This window comes from Corvus moneduloides, chromosome Z (assembly GCF_009650955.1).
Source record: "Corvus moneduloides isolate bCorMon1 chromosome Z, bCorMon1.pri, whole genome shotgun sequence".
NCBI lineage: Eukaryota > Metazoa > Chordata > Aves > Passeriformes > Corvidae > Corvus > Corvus moneduloides.
In genome coordinates, this window is record NC_045511.1 from 60,063,787 (window position 1) to 60,087,654 (window position 23,868).

General features: G+C 38.6%; 1 protein-coding gene across 6 annotated transcripts in view; it reads left to right on the forward strand.

Moving 5' to 3' along the window:
- Window positions 1-21,793: 21,793 nt before the first annotated feature.
- FREM1 (FRAS1 related extracellular matrix 1) overlaps window positions 21,794-23,868 on the forward strand; it is a 64,229-nt gene continuing 62,154 nt past the window's right edge. For 2 of the 6 annotated variants that reach the window (XM_032096248.1, XM_032096249.1), the window contains exon 1: window positions 21,794-22,179. The gene's annotated coding sequence lies outside the window, so the exon portion shown is untranslated. The remainder of the gene's footprint in view (window positions 22,180-23,868) is intronic. The other 4 variants (XM_032096246.1, XM_032096247.1, XR_004237526.1 and 1 more) reach the window with 3 other exon arrangements.

Sequence of the window (23,868 nt, forward strand, 5' to 3'; positions counted from 1 at the left end):
GAAAAAGTCACTTTGCAGAAAATCTGTAAAGGAATCAGGAATTACACATAAATTCAGAAGGAATGTCATGAAACATTCCCATGAATACCAGTAATTTCTCCACTGGGAAGAGATGTTCTAGCAACTGTTTTTAATTTTTCTGGAATGACTTTGTTCAGCACACATTCTGTAAAAGGCCTCAGTTTTCCACTGTGTTGCACTCTTTGCTGTTAACCTTTGTGCGAATTCTCTGCATCAGTCCTTATGAGCTTTCCTAGGATTATTTAGATAATTTGAAAAAAAACTTTCATAATTAGTAATTATTAAAATTGGTAATTGCTCAAAATATATGCAGGTTTTAATAGAAAGACCTGAGGAATAGAGTGAATGTTACATTTATAACTAGAGGTATATTAGGGGTGAAGTATACTAGGGGTCGGTACTTAAAAGGCAGACTTGTACAGGTGCTTTTTTTTGGGACAAAATGCTAAACTAGAGTTGGTGCATTATGGTACTCATTTGATTGACCTAGCCTCACTTTCAGTTTGGGAAGTTATTCCAGGCAATAACTTCACAATCATAGTCTCACAAATTAACACTCACTGTATGAACTCTTTTTAGGAGCTTTTATCCCATGCACCTTGGTCTGATGAAATGTTTCAGTGTTATTCATCTTTATGATTTTGATCAGTATATTTTACTTGGAATTTGCTACAAAGAAAAAACATGCACCCAGTTGCCACAATTAAAATGCAGGACAGTGGCTTTGTAAGTGTTTGACTACATATGGTTTTCTGACCTACTGCCGTTGCGTTGCCTCAACGCTTTCTGGGATCTGATACATAAGACAAAATTTATAGCCAACAAGCCTTGTATTTAGCCAGAGTTCAGCTTGTTTACCCATCAGTCTATAATTTCTTCTTGTCAGAATTCCATTTTCTATTAAGCAGTCAAGCTCAGTCATCCAGGAAGTCTGGCAATATAATTTTGCAGCTTTTACTCCCTCAGCTCCCACTGGCTGGAGGTCTTGCTTGTTAGCTAGTAAAATACTTTCTGGTCTGCAGGGTGGAGGAGGAGGAAGTCTTGTTGGCATTGTTCTTTCATTACAACCTGGAGATGTTATTCTCTCACACATTTTCCCAATTCCAGTGTTAGGTGGGAATCACTGCCCTCTCTGTGGGAGTTCCTGCTTTGTTCACTGCATGCCTCTAGCAACTGCTGCAGCTGCACTGTGATCTTGTTTGGATTTGTTCATCAGTTGATGACATCCATGCTGTATAGTGAGCTTTGCTCTCAAATGAGATACTTTTACAGAAGCTGTTATTGGGCCGACCAAAATTTGTAGCATCAAGTGAAAGACATTCATTCCAAGGTCTGTCACAGACGGTTGCTTTTTTTATGGCAGATATTTCACTGTTCACTTATGACTTCAGAAGATAATGTGACAGCTGGAGTTTTCATGCAGAAATTTTCAGGAGAACAAGATTTTCAGTGGCAATTTCTTGGTTGTCTCTGAGCAAGCTCAAGATTGGCATTTTCAAGGTATTTGCACAGTACCTGTTATTCACAGCCTGGCCTACGATACCCATCTGTAAAAGTTCTGTAATACTTAAGGCAAAAACATTGAATCTTGTAACATACATCGGGGTTGTTTGAATCTATTAAAGAAAAAATATTTCCCTTAACTTATACTGAAATCTATTTACCACCGAGTCTGGCTGTGTCTGCAAAACAGAGTAAAATAGTGGGGGGGTGGGGTTGACATTCCTAGAATCTTCTCTTGCATTTGCTTCCTGCATCCTTCATGTTTAAGAGCAGTTTTAGTCAAATGTCCTCAGCTCTGGCAAGTGTACATGTCCTCATAGCAGTCAAATAACAGTGAGAGACAAGAAATGGTACTCAGTTTGGCATGAAAAGTATATCTTTCTGTAGTTCCAGTTTAGGTGTAATTTTCTGTCAGTTTGATTTTGCTTATGATTACCCTCAACTGATATTTTTTGAAACTAAATAGGACTTGGAGAATGAAGGCAAGTAGATTAACAAGAAATGGAGAAATAAATTGTTGGTTTTTTCTGAAAGTGTCTTGAAAATAGGCTTAATCAGTTAAACACTGCCAAGAAAAGTGTTTTAAATACTAGAATTGCAATTTACTTGAGTTTTTTGGTGGTGTAATTTGTTGTTGGTTCTTTTTATCTTGTTTTGGTTTGGTTTGGTTGGTTGGGTTGGTTTTTTGTTGCTGTTTTTGGTGGGTTTTTTTTGTGGTTTGTTTTTGTGTTTGGTTGTTTGTTTGTTTAATATTTTTTCTTCAGAGAGTAGAAAAGTTCCTAAGTTCTGTATTGGAAATCCACTGCAATTGGACAATATGTTTATGTGACTTTGAAGCTACATCTCCAGATGTAAAGTATCTCCATAAAAAAGAGAAGACTTACTCAGAAAAGGCACCGGCTGAAGTTCCTCCTTCTACAGCAGAGCAAACACTGACCCTAATAAGTAAGGAACTGAATCCCTGTTATTAATGTCATTTTTGGGAGTTATTTTTATTCTCATTCTCATCTTAAAAGTGCATTTTCCAAAAGACTTCAAAAATATAATGAATATTCATTGGATCTGTGAAAGGTTGCCATCCTCAGCTGCACCTCCCACAGTGCCAAAAGTGGGGGCTGAGGAAAAAGGGCAGAAAACAGAGAGGTGACTATACATTTCAGCCATTTTTGTTCCTCTTCCTGCCCGCTGTTCTGTACAAGCTTTCCATGGACAATTGACAACTGCAAATTCTGTCTTAATATTTAGCAGCTCCCAAAGGCAGTGTGGCCATATAATTTTTCTAAACAGACAATAATTTTATGCCTGGGGATCGTTTTTAGCCAAATTCACCAGATTGGGAAGGTGTGGAAATCTACCACAGGGTAAGAATTTTTTTCCTTCTGCCATCTCTATGACTGTTGGAAGAATTTCTCCCCAGATGGGTGTGCATGGCCCACTGCAATAACATGTTATTTCCCTTAGCTGTAATTTTCAGTTTCCAGATCCAGTAAGAATTTTTGGTGCTGTTTTAGCTCTTGCCAGGTAAGATACTGCTCTTGCCTCCCTTTGCTCTTCACCAAATGTAGCTGCTTGAGGTTTAATGTTCCCTTCTCTGAGATGCTTTCTCAAGAACTTTTGTAAGTGTGAAAGCCGTATGTTCCTTGTCACGCAGAAGACGATTAACCAAGCCAAACTTTTTGCCAAGCGCCCTGGAGCCTGTAAGGTACTGTGTCTCTGGAGATGCTTTCCTTTTTCATCTTTCCGGTATCTCCCTGCCTTTTGCAAGGATCCGGCTGTAAATTACAGCGGGTTTAACTAAGAGAATGTAACACAGCTGGAATTTCAACTACAGCTGCTCTAGGAATAAATCACATCCTAGGATTCCTTATCAGCACAATGCCATGAATGCTGTTACTGACACAGAACAAATTGCTTTACCACTGCACCAGAGAAGTTATGGGCAGGGATGCGAACCTGATATGCCCTTGTACAGTCCATGCTTGAAATATGTCATGTGTGTATGTAGATTCATGTGAAAGGGAGTGAAAAGACAACTCCCTAAGACAATTTAATACTATTAGGTTTGGTTGACTCTGGTATTCCTAATGTTTTTTTTTAATTATAAATTTGTGCAAAAGAGAATGAAATGATCAGTTCACAGGATTTATTTTGTGGCCTTCAGAATCATTAAACATAGAACGTGGAAGGGTTCTTACTCAGGATTTTTTGTTATTAGTGAGAAGACTGTGACAACTTTTTTTTTAACAGTGATGAATGGATAGTATTTTTTATCATCCATTTTAGAAGAAAGTGGTTTGGGGTCACAATGAACTGGACAACTAAAACTGGGAACATTCCAGCTGATTTCTTTAAGGAAAAGTTGAATTTCTGTACAAGCATAAACTCCATAAGAAATGTATGTAGTAGTACATAAAACACTTGAACAGGAGATCCAATGAAGACACTGATATTCTATATGAGCAAAGTAGCTTAGCAGCTTTTGATGGCAGAATTTGGCCCTTGTGCTTGCCCCTACGTGGTGATCTCCTCAGGGCAGGAACATATCAGCTACTTTAAAACACATCTCTGGTATTGGTGTACCCATATTTTACAAATTTTGAAGTGTTTTCAATACATTTTCCAGTGGTGAGTAAGAAGTTTCTGTTGTATTACTTTCCTCCTCTTTTAAGCTTTAATGGACAAAAAATTCATGCATGGAGGTAAATAGCAAATCTTTGCATGTGAATAGATTTCTGTGTTGGCATGGAAACCAGCTGTTTCTTCTGGAACTTATATAAATCTCACAAGGACAGAAGAGCAGACAATACTTCCCTGTTCAGCTGCTTTTCTGAAGCTCTGCCCTGTAAGTCAAAGACTGCTGGAGACCTCAGGAGCTTTGCATTTCTCCAGGAACTTTGCATTTCTCCAAGACCAGACTCAGATCCAAACTCCATGACTTGGACCTGTCATTTCCAGTAGCGTCTGCCACTTCCATGGAAGCAAAGTCCTAAGATCTCAAAAATAATCCTACATGCTAAAAATTCTAATGTTTCAGAAAGAAAACTGCAATGATTTTGTGTAACACCCACTAGCCATTATACCAGACTTGTGCTTAACCACAAAAGAGGTTTGGGAAGAGAGACAATTGTTCATGTAGGCTGAAGAAGTGTAAGGATCCTCTTGCTGAGCATGTCTAAGCAGTGATATGACCACACCATGTGTTGAAGTGTACTTGTAGTGGCAGCTTCTGGCAACTCTAAGGTTGCGGCTTAGTCTCTGTGTTACCTGTGGATTACTTTAAATAGATAATTGTTTACACAGGTAAGTGTTCTATATTAGCATACACATGTCCCAAGTTGTCTTCTATAAGTCTCTCAAACATTAATTTGTGATTATTCACTGTTGGCTTGTTCTTTCTTTCAGTACTTCATTAATATAGGATTAAAGTTCAAACTAATGCTACCTGATTAGTGTCTAGTTGGGAACACAGTTTGTGGTTTATTTTAATTCCCATTGGAATTATCTTAACTTGTTTTTTTTTTTTTTCTGTATGCACAAAGCTGATGAATAAATATTGAGAGAATAAAGAAAAAGTATCGTTAAGTCTTAGAGAATGTGGAATTTTTTTTTTCAGCTCTTAAATGCTTGCCTGGGACAAAACTACTACTAATAAAATGCAATGTGCTGAAAATGATTAAGGGAGCCTTTACTTGTTATGTTTACTGGCTATCTTGGGAGTTTTAGTATCTGTCAGAAGAAACTCAGGATTTGAATTTTTTTACTCCCTGAAGACGCAGTATGCTGAGTTACCCCAGAGGTCATAACACTGTTTCTTTGTCACTCTCACCAAACACATGCCTTTGCTTCTACCTCTGGAGAAAATGGTGAATAAGCAGTATGTTCACAGCAGTGGAGGGAAGTCATATGTGTTCAGTCACACTGAGAAAACTTCTAGTTTTCACTAAAACAATTAAAGCAGATTAAGGTATAGTCTAAGGGACATATGCCTGATGTTTCATGGTTATCTGTCTTTCATGGAATTGTCTGGCACACACTAAAATTATGCTTGGCTGGCTGCCTATTGTGAGAGCAGGTCTCAGTGCAGTGGTTCAACTCTAGCTGTCTCTGGCTGTATTAATCACAGAGAAGTTTTAGTAGCTCAGGGTACATAATGTGACTTTTCACGGTTTCATCTTTGGGCAAGGTAAGTCATGTAGTATCTTTAGACTTCTAAAACTTTCTAAGACTCTCTAGGAAGGCAATTCCCTAGATGTGGATATTGCAAGCAGTACAGTGTCCTGAGAGACAGACCACGGTCCTAGGGACGGCTAGCTACATCCATCACACAAACCGGGCACAGTTTGAAAAAATGGGAGGACTCTTTCTTCAGCAGGGATTAAAAGTTCCAGTCACAGGAAAGTGAACAATTTATAGTGTTGCTGGAAGTGAAATACAGATGTTTTTCTGCCTGCATTTAGGTTTGTCCTCCTGCTTATTTTGATCAAAATTGCAGGGCTCCTATAGAAATAATGAATTGAATATGGTGACTCCTTCAACCTACTAATGATTTTGAAAAAAGAAACATAGGTATCATGCAGGTACAACACTTAAACTGGATATCTTATTAGCAAGTGTTTTGGTTTTTTTTCAAGAGGATACACTGTTTTGAATTAACACAACCGCTCCTTCTATTCTATGGCAGAAGACATCCATCCAGTGTTCAGGAACACAAAGGAGGACTACAGATATGTTTATCATGCTATACTATCATTGTGCCTCTTTATCAACCTACATTCTTCTTGCTCCAAAACAAGCATCTCCCAGTAAAGTGAATTTTTTTTGTGTTTAAACACAAAATGAACTGATTTCATACAGTGAAATCTGACTAGTAAATATTTAACTGTTTTGAACAGGAAACAAAATATTTGATACTGCAATTATTATATTATTTTGTGATGGACTGAAATATAACCTATAAAAGAGCTTTTAAATATACTTTTTTGACTTTCCTGTCTGTTAGAAAGAGCTGATCTTTTCTACTTGACCTGCTTCTCAGATTTTAAGAAGAGCCTCTTTGCTTGTTTTCTTTCCTAATAAGCATCAGAAATAGTTGCTCTGCTCAGTGCTGGTTCAGGTGAAGGATCTCCTGACACAGAAGAAGGCTCACATATGTGTTGTCAGCACGTGTTCTTTGACTGACAGGAAGATATTTCAAAGTGTTAGCCACACCACTATTAAAATCAGGATAAAAAGCTGTTAACAAAAGCTTAACAAACACCAACCTTTGAAATTCCCTGGTCTCTTTTTACTGTATCTTTTGCCCGGGTTTTCAATTTCTTGACTCTAGTGAGAGAAAAATTTTACCAGTTTCTTATACACCTTACAGCAGTTTGAAGAGTCAAGATCTAATGTTCTGACCAAAATAGAAATTTCTGCTCCAATAGACTTCTCTCTCTCTCATACACTTGCATCTTTGCAGTATTAGTGGAAGGAGATCCAAAAATTTGAATGTGTAATTTTTTTTCCACATTCTCCTAAAGGTAATTTTAGTGAAAGGATGAGAGCAAAGAGAATGGGAAAATAAGGTTGTAAGCTAGCAGACAAAATACTATTTGGCTTTTCCTACAAAAATATTCTGGATGGGCCCCTGACCCTTGAGCTCCCTCTGCTCATGGCAAAAATTATGGGAAACACTTTTCTCATGGGGAAGGAGCAAATTTCTTCCAAAGTAAGCAAATGCTTCAGAAATGTAACCACCAGCAGGTTATAAAGCAGCATTAGCAAAGACATGTGTTTATTTGCTGCGAGAAATGTTATGTTTAACTTCCTAAACAAAGTTTCTTTTGCCATTAAACTCTAAATGATGAAGCAGGTGTCAACTATGTTGACTCTTGCCATTATTACCAGTTTGTTTTTTTCGGGAACATTCCTGTCCAGCTGCTCCCACCTCCCACCTTTCAGAAATATGCTTTTCATTATACTAGTATCCTGTTTTAGCAAGGCTGAGAATGGCATGCTAATTAGTCATATGGATGTAATACAGGCCTCCTGATTTTAAGAATGTTTGGTGTAGGTAGTGAAGAAAGATTGCTCTCATTACAGAATCAAATTATATTGTGCAAAGCCAGTATGAATAGTAACTCTGGCAATTACTTTGTTAATGAAGGGTGATGTACTTGCTCCATATTCTGTTGTCTCTGGTATTTGGCAGTGTTCTTAGCAAGAACTGGTTTAGTTAATATGGCAGAAACAAACGTGGGGCCCCTTGAGCTGTGGATATTCAAGAAGTCATGGTGTTGGTTTCAGAGGGGAATGCTGATATAGAGGTAGTCCCTTTAAATACATTAAAGACTTTTCTTATATGCAATTTACTTCTGTTTACATGAGATGTTATCTAGAGGATGCTAAGACTTTAAACATCATTCTTCATTTGTGCTTACTGGGAAAAGCTGATTGTAACCATCTGTTGTAGAACAGACTCAGAAAGGGATGACCTTTCTGGTTTCAAGTTCTTGCCTGCCTGAGCTCAGCCTAGCAAAATGAGAGAGCAGTGAGTACACTGTTGCATTGCTGGGACCTGGCTGAATGTGAGGGAGGATGGAGGGGATCTTTCAGTGCGCTGTGAAAAGGAGGATAGGCATTTCTGTTTGACAGTGCTGTGTGGTTGCATCCAATTTTTAAATGGAAACAACAATCCATTTGGCAGGGTTTTTGGCACTGGCAGGATTTCTGCTTTGCTTGCTGATAGTACTTCTACTGAATTGCTGATATATGATGAAGTTTGGATCCCTGATAAACTCTGAATGAGGAGAACAAGATTTATTTCCGTGAGGCTCCATGAGAGTGCAAAGATCCACCTAGACAATAATAATTCATTGCAGGATTACAGACTGGACACTTGGCCTAAAGGATAAGTAGATCTTTGACTAGTGTTTAAAATCAAGGTAACTGAATTTTTCTAGTTGTGAAGCGCGTTGATAGAATATGGTTTGAACTTAATACACTGCTAAAAATACTGCATCTGATCTTATTGTCAGGCCTCTGATGGTGTGATGTTTCACCTGAAATCTTTAACACCTGGCACCAGCAAGGAGGGGATGCCAGATGCTCAGCGCTTCTGCAAATCAGAGCATTGCAGGAGGACATCCAAACACAGGGCTGCAAATTGCCATATACATGGGAATTTCATGGCCCTTCTAGTATTGACACAACTGAGGGGATTCACTGTGACAGACTCCTGAAAAAGAGGAAGGTGTTAAGAATTGTCAGGACACAGGTTCAGAGTTGAGAGGAATGAGGCTCCAGAGGGTTACATCTATGACTTGAATGAAGACTGGGAGTGAGAAAACGTGGGCTGAACACATTAATACAGAAGAGACAGGTCATCAATCAGGATTAAGAATTTTTTTTTTAAATTATAACTTCAAGACCTTCCACTTCTCTTTTCGATTTGAAACACAGTGACTTTCTGTCACTGGTACATGTTTGGGCTACTCAAATATTTCAGAAATGGAGGTCTAAAATGTGTTTTGGCTGGGACTGTTGGTGTATATAGAGACTTTAAAACACTGGTTAAGGTTAAAAGGTCTTTCATCTATTTGTATGATTGTCTTCTCTATGCTCAATCAAAATCTGTGGATCCTAAGGAGTAAAGCCTTGTCCTAAAGGTAAAAATCACAATTGTCACAGGTTTTACTGATTTCAGTGGAGGTGGTCTTCCATCTCAAACCTGAACAGAACTCTGTGGTTTTTTAGCTTTCCTGCACCCCTGTTTGTAACATTCCTGTTAAGGTCAGCTTTGGGAATAAAGTCACAGTATTAGAGACAAAAAAAGTTTTCTATCAGACAGACAATTTGTTTGCCAGTTGGTCAGTATCCTGCATAGTGCTGAAGAAGAAAGGGAAAGTCAGGAAAAAGGGAAGGATGTGGGGGAAGTAAGGGGTATCTGCTGGCCAACACTATCTTACTTTTATACCGAAGTTGGCATATAGTTTACATTAAACACTGAGGTCTGGTTAAGAACTTGCCCTTAAACTTCAGATGTTGCTTATAAAAGCAATTGGCTATACTTCCCTAAAGGCTAGAAAAGCTTGACTAAGTAATTCCCTGTTTCTGCAAGTCCCTCTTTGGGGAGGAAGTCAACTATATTAAGAAGTTGCAGTAGAAAGAGATCAAGGATATAAAGAATGAATCCTTGTTAAAAATATGGAGACCCTCCAAAATTTGCTAATGTACAGTAATTAGCAGTTTATTATTGCATCCCTCAGTTGTACTAATGGCCCTCTTCTTCATCCTGTAGTTTTGGTTTCTGGTTCTAAATACCATGCTGTTTTACACTATTTTTTTCAGCCCAGAGCACAAGCTAGTTAACAGCATATGTAAGTCATTGCCTTCTTCGGCCACAAGCAAAACATCGTGTGATGGCTTGTACATCTGTGCTAAGTGTTTGAAAGATGAGGTTTTGCTGACATCTCAATTTTCTGTAAAAGTGCTACAGCAGCCTTATGAAGGGAGGGAATAGTCTTGGTGAAAGGAAAGAAACATGCACTGTTAGCTGTTTCATCACACAACTCTCACCCCAGTCAGACCTGCCAGTTCACACGAGATGGGTTTCCTATCATACTGGGGACACAGACCAGCCCAGGTTGTGCCTGAGGAAGGAATGCTGTTTGCATTCACTCACAGGAGCCAGATCTGCTACAGCTGGGATTTCTGCTAGCAGCCTGCTCCTCCATCTTGAGCTACCCCAGGGCCCGCCCAACTGACACCATGTCTGTATTTATCACTGGGCTCCAGCCTCCAGCCCTCTCTGTGCCCAAGCTGGAGAACACAAGCTGAGGCCTGGAGTTTCCCACTTTGGTCTGGAGCCAATGTGGGAAGCACATGTGAAAAGAGTAGGTCCGTCTGATGCTGGTTTCTCCGAGTGGAGTGCTGCCCTATCAGCCCTGATCTGGGCTTTCCCAGGATATAAGCAGTGCACAAAGTGTCTTCCAACAGTGGCATGGCACCCAACCATGATACTTCCTTGTGAATTCAGTGTTAGAGGACATACACTATGGATGCACATGTGTGGTCTAAACAGTTAGTAAGAGAAGGACGCTTGAAAAGTGTTTGGATGGCTTTTCCTGTAAACTTTATGGCCATGCAAGTGGCTTCACTTGTGAACATACTTCCCCTCTCTCCCAACATAGCAGATTTCTCATGTTGCATGCATGGAAAGAGAGATAAGTGGTTGTTTGTTTATTTTAAAAATAGGGCAAACTTCTCTTGTGTTATGATTTCAAACTCTTTTACATCAATAAATCCTTTAGAAACCATTCTTTATACCTTTTCTTAGGACAAAAGAGCAATTAGCAGACTACAATAGTCTCAACATAGTGAAATTAATTATGTTATAAAGATCACAACTCAAGATCACATCTGTCACCACATGTAAGAGGTCTTTGATACTGCCTGTATAATTCCCTTCTATGTAATTACAGATGTGACCTATGTGACTTAAAAGGATCAAACTACAGTTTTTGGCTAGGCTCTTAATAGGGTTTTTGTTGAAATCTGCATTGTCTTGTTTTAATAAAGGTATTTACTGCAAGACTGAATAGTCCACTAAATGCCACTGGTGAGTCTTTTGGCTTGTCCTGGTTCAAACTTTGAACATTAGTGAAGAGGAGTTTGACACTCTTTATATTGGTGACCTTATGATGCACATTTAAATATGTGCTCTTCACAGATAATTTTAAGTGCAGTCTATACATTTGTGACATTAAAACTTTTTTTAAACCAAAGTGTATTGTAAGAAATGTCTTTTTCAGGTTTTGAAGTCTCCTTAAATATTCAATAACATTGCTGCAGGTAGTGATGGACTAAACTGCTAGGAAGTACAATCTGTCAGTTCATATGTCTGGAGAGGAAAGGATTATCTCTCCTCAAAAGCTATAAAAAGTCATTTTTGGAGAACTTCCATCTTATTGGGCACTGTATTTGGTTTGGCTGGTTAAGGAGCAAAGCCTTCTGAAAATTAACCAAGATTCACCCACTGAAAGACTTTGTATATACTCACAATACTACTTTTTTTTTTTTTTTTCATAGAGGTTAAATCAGCGTCAGATCAAAACCCTGGTTTTTTAGATTCAAGTAGAGATTCCTTCTTTGAATAAAAGCTTAATTAATGTCATTTTACAATTCTAAACTCTCATCTGTTTCAGCTGGTGGCTGCAAATAGCCTGGTGGCTATCTCAGTTCTTGTGCTGATTGCTGAGGAGCTCTGAGGCCATCTCCTCTGCTGACCCTGCTTCAGGGCCAGTGAGGTCTGGACAAAGGTAGTCACAATCTACTGGAGCTGGGGTCAGATGCCCCTGCATCTCTCCTGGGTGTTAGTGCCTTAACTCACGACTGCTGTATCTTCCAGGACAAAGCTCCGTGTTGGCATGGCTACATATCAGCAGGTGTCAAGTGAACCCTTTCCACATCAGCCAGGCAGCATTTGCTCAGCATGGTGGTGCCTCACAGGAAAAGCTTCCTTTGGGCATGCAGTCACACATGTCTCCAAAGAACTTAGCATTTTTTAACTTAAGGTAGATTATTTTTTTGAGATTATTCAGTGTGACACTGAATTCAGTCTGGAAAATGCCATTTTCCACAGCTGCCAGTGACTGAGACGTACAATCTAAATTTAGCTGTGTACATCCCTTGTTTTCATAGTTCCAGCCCTGAATACTGCAGTGCTGTTAAGGCTGAGTAAGTCTCTAATCACTCTGCCCAGGCTCTCTTTGTCTTTCTCGTCCATCTGTCTGTACTAATAAAGTAATTGTATATTTCAATCTAACAACACTTGTGATCTGCCCCAACCCATTCTATGAAATGAGGGTTAATGAGACTTGGAGCAACCTGATCTTGTAAAAGACACTGCTGTCCATGGCAGGGGTGTTAGGATAGATGATCTTTAAGGTCCCTTCCAAACCAGAACATTCTGTCGATCTATGATTCCATGAGGTTTGTTGGTGGCCTGGAAATACTGCAGCTGGTTCAATTTATGTGATTCAGTGCTGTCACAGTTTGGATCTAACCTTGGGTACCTTTAGCATGGGAAAGTCAGAAAATGGGACAACTTTCTTTGTCCCTCATTCATATTTCTGTTCTTCCACAACATCCCAGCTCTTTCTGCAAGCATATTTTTTTCTGGACAACACACTACACGCCTCAAGACACTTTGTGCTTTTTCAGTCAGACCTAGTCTGATTAATTTAAAACTCTGTTTGGACAAACCACCAAGAGAAAAGACACCTCACATTATCATTCACTGTTACTCTGTAAAGAACCTCGGACGGAAAGAGGTTTTAAATGAAGTAGATTTACTTTAATTTTTTTTTTTTTTACTGGGCTCATCCTCTGGCCCGTGCAGGGAGGAAACTGAATGACTTCTGACTCCTTGTCTACCTGAAATTTTGATATAGAAAAACTAAAAAAGAAAACTGAATTAGCTGTAGATGTGGAACCATTTCAAGGAGAAGGCATCCAAGCATCTAAATGTTAGTAAAGAACAGAGGTTTAGAAAACCAAGATAACAGCTTACCAATTTACAAAGCAAAAATTCTGGAATGGCTCAAGTAAGAAACAGACACTGAATAAATACTAGGCACTTCCAGGTGAAACTGAAATAGAGCTAAATCTTGTCCTTCAAAGTCTTGGAAAAACAAAGACTGCAAAAAATAAGGGAAAGAGCAAGAGAAGGAAGAATTGCCTTTAATGTTTTTTTTTTTTTTAACGGAGAATCTACCAAGTACAGTGACTACATGCTGAATTATTAGAAGAGTCTCTGTTCTTCATAGCATGTTCAGGTGTTTTGTGATGTGTCTTTTGCCATTTCCCTTTTCAGCTATGGAAGACCATGAAGTTAACACAACTCAAAACACTTCTTCAAGATTCTTTCTCAGACATTTAGAGGTTCTTGCTTAAGAATTTTCTCCTTCTCTTTGTAATATCTACTGTAATCCTAAGCATGGTTCTTGAAAAGATATAATGTAATTCCTTGCTTTCAATGACCAGACTTAATTGCATTATTTGCATAATTTCCTGTAAAATGCTTGCGGATTTGTATCTGTTTGTACATCTGTGTCAGGCTGGGGAAGCATTTCTTTGGTCTCAACAGATCATGTCTTAAGACTAATATGCTGTTCGGTGAGAGTGTTGAAACAAAGGTGTGCCTTGGGCTGTGTGAGAAGAAGTTGTTGGCCATAGCTGGTGCCTGGGTTTCAGGCTCTGTTTTGCAAGGCAGTCTTTGTTCTCCCCTCATCTTCTTTTCTTTTTGGCTTTATCTCTCAAACCATTGCCCATTCTGTCCTACCTTCCTTAGGCCTGTATCTGCCCACATAACAGGGAGTACTGCTTGTGCCACAGCTGGGCTTTGATAGTGGAGAGATGACAGGAATACCCACATGTGGGGATTTTCTGGAGAATTCTTCACTTTTCCAGGTGCTGTGTTTCATTCATTGGTAGCAAGAATCATATCTGATGCTGTTAGAATTAAAATAAAATATCTTCCTAGAATTCCCTAAGCTGTCCTCAGCAGGTGAAAACAAGTGGGGATTCTTTTCTTCTATCTCAGAAAGCTCCTTCAATATTCTTTAATTAGCCTCTCATCTTAATAATACTTCAGCTGAATATCAAGATATTCACCCACTCAGTATGAAATTTTGAAGATATGAAGATATGAAAATTCTTCAGAAGTAACCTTTTTAGAGGATTATAGGAGATGAAAGCACTACTCTGTGCTTAAAGACTTCTGCATACCTTCTGAACAGTCAGGGATTGCAATGGTTTCGGGAATATGTCATCACAATTAGTTAAAGCACTGCTGTAGGTAAAAACGTAGACTTCAGAGGCAAGGCAATTTCTTAATGAAGATTAGCATTCCTGGGTATCAGTATGGATGCTCTGTATAGCATGTGCAAGGACAAGCACAGGATAATTTCAATATTCTAAAAGGTATGGGTTCTCTGGAGCTACCACTTAAGGTTGGGAGCGGTATCTGCTATGTATTAGTCCTACCATACTACATTTCTGAGAAGTAATCTGTCTTTGCAGAACTTACACCCTTCTGTAGAATACAAAAATAAAATCTATGACATTGCTTGGAAAACTCTTTTTTCAGATCTTTCATAGTCAGTGGCAGTGTGAGCTAAATAGGGAAAGTCAGCGAAACGTTAGAAGCATTAACTGAAATGAAAATCCATTTGTACCAGCTGTGGTCTAAATCCATATGTGGTCTAAAGCCAAAATAAAGGCCCTGCCCCACAAAAGGCTCAGTTTTCAAAGACTTTGGATAAAAATCTCCAGAGCCTCGCTAAATTCACTTTGATTGATCTCAATTAAAACAACCAAGGAACCATTCCTGAGTGCAAATTACTTTAATGGCAATAAGGTAATATTCCTAAAAGTCTTCCAGTTTGAACTAAATTGGATAGTAGTTTAATTATGAGAACAATTCCCCCTTTGAATTAATGAGGACATGTGATCTGTGGGTTTTGGTGGAATGATTGGACATGGAACAACAGACATTTAAGAAAGAGAGGGAAAACATGGGCATTTTGAACGTGTATTTTGAAGCCCAGTTGTAAGCAGTACTGAAAAAATTGGGCAGACTGTCAGCATGAGACAATCCTTCATGGCTTTTGGGATTATTTTTAGCCTTTTTTTAGCCTACATTTTGAAAAGATAGTGTTTTCCCTTTCTCTCCTATGCTTCTTTATGTGTGAAAAATTGCTTTTTCTATCCCTTGTTAGCTGCATTAAAGAATAGGCCAGCTCATTTCAAGCGGCAATACAGTTATTTTCCCTATTATAGGGACATTGCCATTCCTCCAAGGTCTCCATTAAGTACTGCTCTCCGATGTTGCCAAAGAGATGATTTTTGTGGCACTCAACCTCTCTAGGATCTCTGATCAGGAAGGGGTAGAAAAGGGTTCATCCTGACCTCATGTGTGACTCCTGTGACAGACCAGATGCTAGCCACCCTCAAAAGCTAAAAATGCTTATGGTCGTCTTAGCTGCTACCCCCCATTTTACACCATGCTACCTGGAGATTTGAAATGTCTAACCTTTATCTTTTTACTGCAGACGAGAAGGGTGTGGCAGGAGCTTTTAAGACAAAGAATCAATACCTATATAGGTGCTGGGAGCACAAGTACAAATACTCAAAATTTCTACAATTGAAATTTTGTGATGAAGCTTACACACACAAGCATGTCTTTTAATGCTGCAGAAAGTGTTCTGCAGAATGGTGGTAGCTGAATTTCTCTTCCTACCAAATTGTTATGTGTCTCTACAATCCTGGCCCAGGGAGGGACAAGCCTCTCCAGTCACATAATCCCACAACCCCAGTGGCCATATATGCCTCAGTGAGGCTGCCCTGGAGGGCCTGGAGGAAGACTTTGCTGCTTTGTATCCAGCTGTGCCTAGTCCCTCTCACTTCTCTGAAAATAACACCATGGGTATGAAGAGATGTTTTTATGGTTTACAGCAAGTATGCTAATCTTTATGGATTTATAATTTGAAGAAACCTTACTAGTGGTGACATGCTCTAGATATATTCAGGCAAAGGACTGCAGGGGTTGCCAAGATGCCAAAGTCTTTGAAGATGTCCATTTACTGTTCCTCTGCAACATCTGAAAGTCTAGCCTAAGATACAAAGAATGTCAAAGTCTTTAAAATTAGAGATAATAGCACTAAGTATGGATTTCTTAAAGGAGCTACTCATTTTACTGGAAATGCCACTCACATTTGTCTCAAACATTCAGGCAACATTCTGATCTTTTTATGTGCTTGACACAAAACAAGTATTTTTTTTCTGCCTTGTTGTATTTTCCAGAATGCCATTTTCTATGTCTAATGCCCCTTCTACAGCCAGAAATTTGAATAATTTGTATTTGGTGAAGAACTTTACCATTATAGATTCTCTGCATGTATTTGCCAGTGAAGCAGTCGGCAATGACACCGTGCATTTGATCTTCTGACAGCTGTGCTCCATGTAAGAGACTGATGCATTAGAATATTTCCTGTAAAAGTTGTATGAGATTGATAAAGTTTATATGCTAATGCTTGCTGTGTTGCAATACACGGCTTAACTCCCTGGAGGCGTATCCAAACATGAAGTGGATTATTTTGAGACACATTGCTTGACATTACATGAGGCTCAATTAAGAGTATCACCTGTGACACAATGCTTTGTTAGACTTTAACTGAAATATCAGACATTTCTTTTCCACAAACATGGAGAACATACATAGAGACAGTTACTAAAAATAGAGAAGACTTAAAAAAATGACAAAAAATACTGACTAAGGAAGCATCATGCCCTTGATTTTCATTCCTCATGCCCTTTTCTACTGTATCCGAACACCTAATAAGCAATCACAATTCCCAGCCCTCTTGCCTACAGGGACACATTATGGAGCTATGCTCCATTTTTTCTTATGGAAAAGCAAAGAAAATCACACAACAAACACTTGCATTGCTGAGAATTTGAAAATAGGGACATGGCCTGTAGGAGACTCCATTACAGTGACTGTCTATGAGACTTAATACTCTTGATGAGTAATTGCAATGTTGCAGTGGATATGGGATTGGACTAGATGACCTTTGAAGGTCACTTCCAACTCAAATAATTCTGTGATTCTGTGATTTTAAACAAATACAGAAAGAGTTCCTAATGAACTTATCTGCACCAAATGAGGAGAAATGGTATTTGTGCCATTTATATGGCATATAATTTTAGAAGAAACTCCACAAAAGCAAATGATGTGTCTTCATTTGATCATGTGGAACTTACTCTAAAGATGAGTTATGTACTCTACCAGGCCTGCTGTAATAATCTTAGGTGCTGAGAAAAAAGTTATAGAGAACATTAGAGAGGAAGACTTTGAGGCATAAATCAGATTTTATAGAATTTTTTCCTCTACCCAAAGAATCTAGATTTCCAGACTTATAAAAACCCCAGTTTTATTTGCTGTAACTTAGATGAAGATAATACCTTGACTGTCTTTATCTCCTTTGTTTTTTTAGGTTTTTTTTTTTGGACTAGATGACCATTTGTTTATTTATTTGTTTATTTGGGTTGTTTGTTTGGTTTGGGTTTTGTTGCTGTTGGTTTTGTTGCTGTTGTGGTGGTGGTGGTGGTGGTGTTTGTTTTGCCAGAAGACTACACTGTTTTAATAAAAAGACTGTATTATTTTAGAAATCAGTCTTACTAAACATGAATAAATATTTCCCATGATATGTGAAATAAATACCATTGTTATTCTCTAGAATATCTTCTAGTTGAGATCCTCAGCGGTTTACGAATATGCATCTTGACTCCTTAAGATCAACCATGACTTCAAATAGCTTTGATTCAAATTAGTCATCAGTGGATCATTTAACACTAACTGAGTTGAGTGGTGTTTTTGTTTTTTAGGAAAATTGAGATATGAAATACTTTCCAGGAACCTGGACTACAGCTTTTGAGTTGAAGCCAGTATCCAGAATTTTTAGGTTTCAATATTATGCTCAGTCCAGTGAGCATCTTGACATGTCTCTGCCAAGTTCTTTACCTGTTAGAAATTGAAGGGCAGGTGTCCTTGTGGAAAGATTCCTCCTGCTACTTAACCTAAACTAAACCTCTAAATGCAACTTGAATAAATAGCAGTATTTTTCTGCTAGTTTGAGGCTTTGCAGTAGGGTAAATACACTCTTCCTTGTATTTAGTAAGTGGCTATTGTCAGTGGAGTGGGTGACATTCCTCATTCCCTGAAGTTTAACGTCTTACCTTTCTATCATTTTATTGGAGGTTTATGCAGTTTAAAACTCCCTTCAGGTCACAGCTTCTTTTTTTCAGACAACACAACAATGTCATGGTTCATAAATTAAGGGATCAATTTTTTTTGGAGCTGAAAATATCTCCCTAAAGGTTAGGTCTCTGAGACATTCATTAAATGCTGGCAAGTTTGACAACTGTCTTTTGGAAAGAATGTTTTCTGATACTTATAAGGAGAGAAACTCAACAGTGTAATTAATGCTTTATCAATTTGAACTCATTAGCATAGAAACCTCTGCCACATTTGGAATGCCACTTGATGCCTCTATTTTTGATTACAAGAAGAGTTAAACCTATGTCACACAAAACTCAGTAGCAATGACTAAATATAATTTCCAGTCTTTTTCTTTCCCAAGAACAAGAACGATAGTGTGGAAGACAGCCACAACTAAGGCTCTTCCCTCATGCAGCTGTACTACCAGATCTCAAAGGCTGCTTTGTTGCATGTCCATGCTTGTAAGAGTGCAGCTGTCATCTGAATCCAGATCTTTTGATTTCTGGGCCCCAAACCATTGGGCTCTTTGTCAAAGTCACCAAAGCCACCCAGGAACATGTTCTGAAGTATGACAATATGCAGGACAGGAGTTACAGAGTCTGCAGGTTGGAATGTTTCTGTGTAGGCATCTCTCTATTCAGTTCTCTACTGCAGCAACTTTTCCAGAGCACCACTGCCACTTGGTGACTGTGGGTGAGTGAGGGTTTGACTAAGCAGAGAAGCTCTTTCTGGTGTCTTGGTCTTGGACGAAGCTTTTCAGTGCCTCTGAACTGGAAGGGGAAATGGATGTACTCCTTGCAGCAAGGACCATCTCCTTTCTTGTGTTATATACATTAATTACATCGTACTGAAAAACTGAACATGTTTCTTTCTGGCTGTACCTGATAACCAGCAGAACCTCAGCTTCCTAGGAGAAAACTCCAAGGAATATCTTGTATAGTGCTTCCTTGCTAATGCTCCAGAAAATTCTTTTGGATAAAGAGGGAAAATAACCAGCAATCTGTTTGGTTGTGAATTTCATTTTTACTTTTGTGTTTGTGAACTCTGGGTTATTGAGGATGAAGATGACAGGCTGCTGCAGCAGTGCAACCCTCCTAATTGTGGTGGCAATGTACAGCCGTGCAAAGAAACTCAGCTGGTGACTCCAGCCACAAGCATGCAGTAGTCTCAGGTTATCCTTGTTTCTTCCATGGAAAGTGTGCTGAGTTTTTTGATGGCAAGATTATTGTGTTTTTATGAATTTGATCTTGGGAACCACTAGGCGAGTCACCAGGTAAGCTGAGCAGATTGACAGGCACTTGCAAGGTCAGCTCTCCGTCAACAAATCTACCTTACTTAAGTGTTCACTGTCAGGCCCTGTGCTGCTAATCTTGTAGTTTTATGTTTAGGAAGTACATAGTGGACTCAATGGCCTTTCCACAATGAATCTTTATGGAAAGAGTACATAAGGGCTGGAGATGAGGAAGAAGGTGGTAGATTTAACACTTACCCTTTTAAACAAGATCTTTCACTTTGTCCTTCTTGTGTTGTGTTAGGGGCTGAAGAGTGGACTGCTGCAACCAGCTGTTTTTGCTCACACAAGAAAATTTATGTCATGTAGTAAATACCTGGAAAATAATTGTATCTTTTTTCCCTCACAAAGCAACAAATCTTCGTCTTGTACAGCATCCAGATTAGGACAGGGACAAGTCTTTTGCTACTTTGAGAACCCCATCCTGCTTACAGGAGTGTTGACTGAAGGTGCAGATATCAGACAACGTGGGTTTAGGACGCTGCTTATCAATGTAAGTCAAAATGAAAGAGAAGAGGTGGGGCTGTGTGTGAGGTGTCTGTGCGTATGTGTGTGCGTGTGTGTGTGTTTTTGCCTGCTTTGTGCCTCAAGTAAAATCTTTTTTTTTTTCAAATAAAAACCTGTAAAGAACTATTTTAACTATATCGTAACAAAAGCTTGCAGAAAACTTTTAACTTATTACCTTCATATCAACAGTTTGGACTGCACGATTTTACTAGTAATTGATACAGAATACTGTGCTTAAGTTTCATCTATGGGAAACAGAACTACACTCTTTCCTGTGTGGTCAAACATTGAAATGGAGAGACTGAGTATTGTGCAAAAGGCTTGTCTTCTCTTCAGTACTCTGGCATTTACCAAGAAAAGCTTGGGTAATTTTGCTCTATCCTTTAGGTAATGTGATCTTGATAGATCGCAAAAATTAATTGTAGTTAAAGAGTACCATATGAAATGAGATGCTAAGTTCATTGCTGCAGTAATAAAACTGGTTTGAAGACAGCTTCTGCAGTGATACTATTGATTAATGTGTCACAGACCTTAAAATAAACTGCCACTATTTTAATCAGCCTGTAAGGGCAGTTATGCTGAAGCTCCTAATCAGACCACTGTACAAGGCAGACAGGCCATTCATCACAGTGAATTAGAAGCTATGTTTCAGCAAACAAAAACACAAACACACAGGCTAACTCGCAGCCATCTACATAACTCAGAGGAGACAAATGATTACTGCAAGTTTTTCTGAAACTTGATAAAATGTGTGGTCTGAAATCCAGGACAATATATCACTCTAATACTAGTTATGTACCTCAAGGAAGTATTTTTTGCGTGGTGTTCTTTCCCTAGGGAAATATAGGCCAGATTGTATCATATTACACATTGTGTAGCTCCGAGTTCATTTTAATTTTTAACACTCATCTGTTTTCGTCATCTGTACATAAGTCATGCCACAGGAACATCTGCTGGTTCTTTTCTTTCTTCCTACTGACTTCAGTTTTGCATTTTTATATTGCGGTTTTGTTTCCATATGAGGGTCAAAGTCAGCTTGCTTGTTCAAAGAAGGGCAAGGGGGGGACAACACGTTACAGCATTATGGTTGTGCTGGATTTGACTGTTGTTTACACAGGTAACCTGGAAGTCAGTAGCTCTTCTCCATGCTGTCCCTCTTGCCTTTGTCACAATGTCCTGTGGCTGGGTTGAAGATCCTTTTGTCCCCTATGCTTAAAAACTCTTTTGGTCCCTCTGCTGAGGTGGACATAGGATGGTCTGTCCCTATATTGTGGCTTTGCAATACAGATTCTGTGCTCTGAAAACTTGGGCTGTCAGGTTTACTCCTCAGGGTGCATACATGAGCCACTGTGTGGTAGCAAATTTTACTTAGAATCTCACCAGCTGGTCAGATCTGATGTGTCTCATGACAGAAGGCTGGAGACATATATTGGATCCTATGAGATATTTAATAATTAGTAGGATTTTGCTTATACTCTTTGTCTTTCTTGCTGTTTTGAATGGAAAAAAAGAAAATTAAAATTTGAATACTACTGTGGTGGGGTGTGTGTGTTTTTTGAAGGAAATAAACTAGCAAAAGTGGGGACAAAAAAAAGAGAGCAAACCTTAATAACAGCAGCTCAATTTTTATTCCAAACAGACTTAACTAGCAGAAGGGGAAAAGAAGATCTGAGGCTGGCTGCCAGAGAAGCATTGCTGAGTGTAAACACTACAGGGCATCTCTGAGTGCTGTTATTATATGGAGCCCGAAAGTATTTGTAGTTTGCGACTCTGCAGTCAGGAGCAGTCTTGCAAGCAAGGAGTGTTTATTGTGGATTTTCAGTACAGAGAAAACTACAGCCAAGCTGACCAGAAAGACTGGAATTTCATCTATCTCTCTCCCCTCCCCCTCTCTGCTTTCTCTCTGTCGCTCACTCATTGGATTTCTTTCTCTGCCAGTCTTTTAAAACAGAAATTACTGGGTCAGTGACATACATTTTTTCCTCTTTTCCTAGTATGAGCTCATGTTTCGCCTCCAGCAGAAACACTACTACCTGTAAGTATTTTATTCAAGTTTGTTGTCCACATTGAATGCTGTTGTGCTTGTTGTCATAATAGTGCTTAACAGCTTGCAGAGTTCAGTTTGTTGCTGAATGTTGCAGCAGAGCAACCAGACAGTAATTTTTGAGCTTGAGATGGATGAAAGCTCAGTTCTAACTTCGAGGAAAACAGGCACTATGTTCTGCCAGTGGTTTAGTAGAAGTTAACTTGAAAGTTTGAATTCCAAATAAGTTACTTTATCCTAATATTCAAGTTGATATAGATTTCTCAACTATGCTGGCTTTTTTCCATCAGATCTAATAAAACTTTGTGGCTTTAGCTTTTATAAAAGCTTGGAAGAACTAAATAAGATTTCTTTGCTTAGAACTGTCTTATTAGTGAGACACACTAGAAGAAATGTGATAAAAAGCACTGAAGAATATGGTAAAAACTTTTGATACTAGTAAGTATTTAAAAATGATGTATTTCATGTAACTGGGATGACTTGTTTTTTAAATGCATGTTTTAAAATTGTACACTTATTTTGCAGTAGGGATCTGCCAGCATTTTTACATTTTCATTTATGTTCAGACTGCTGACTCAGTTCATCTGAATTAGGCAGATATTTATTAGTCAATGTATGCATAGAAGTTAATGTGTGTTCCTTGACACATATGTGCTTACAAAGTTTTTTTTTTTTTTACATTTCCTGCTGATTTCTATATATTTGTCTGGAACCATCACCTTTTAGAGATAAGTTGCTGTCACTGTGTTGTGCTGAGACATTCCAACACATTCTGCAGATAATTATACACTGTGTCTTCAAACAGTTATTAAAAGGCGATTTTGCAAGTTACTTTTTTGCTAGTTAGAGAATTCTACTAGTCATAATCTCACCTAACTCAGGATTGTACTTTACCTCAGGCAAAATGCATCTTTTCTGTTGACGTATGTCCAAGGTGTAACTGCATACAGGGTGTTATCTGCCATTCCTTAACTCAGGAAATATTTTGCCAAATACTTAGCTTCTTGGTAACCTGTAATCCTTGTTTGTAGTGCATGGAACAAAACCATAAAATAACAAACAGTCCAAGGGGTGCATGTGTTAAGAGCACATTCTGAAGTGACAATGTCCTAATTTAATAGCTCATGATCCTTTCATAGCCCTGGGCTAGATTTTAATTGCTGTAATAATATTCATCTCCTTTCCTAGAAATCATGGAAAGCTCTTACATGTTTTCTTTAAACCCATCCTCAAAAAAATTTGTCTCTTCCTTCTGTTTCTTGCAAACTTTTTCTGGTATTCATTAAAACAAATCAATCCAGCTTCCAACCCACAACAATCATTCTCCATTTTCTCCTTCCAGCTTTGCAAAAGAGTTGGGCAGTTTTGATCCATCTGTTCAGGGAAATATCCCAGGCAACCAGAGATTTTGTCACGTACAGAGAAACTCTTGAAGTCTCATCCAAATCCGAGTGAAGGCTTTTGGTGTCATTGAGACTCGGCTCAAGCTCACTAGTGATTACAGGTTCTTCAGTCAAGTTTTAGGTATTAAAGCTGAGACTTATTGGTGCTGTTTCAGGTTTTATTGTGTTGGTAGATAGCTATCTAAACTACTTGGATTAATCTTTTACTTACATCAATTTAGCTCTCAGAATCAGACTCACTAGTCGTTAATGTTTGTAATTAACCATTGCATCATTT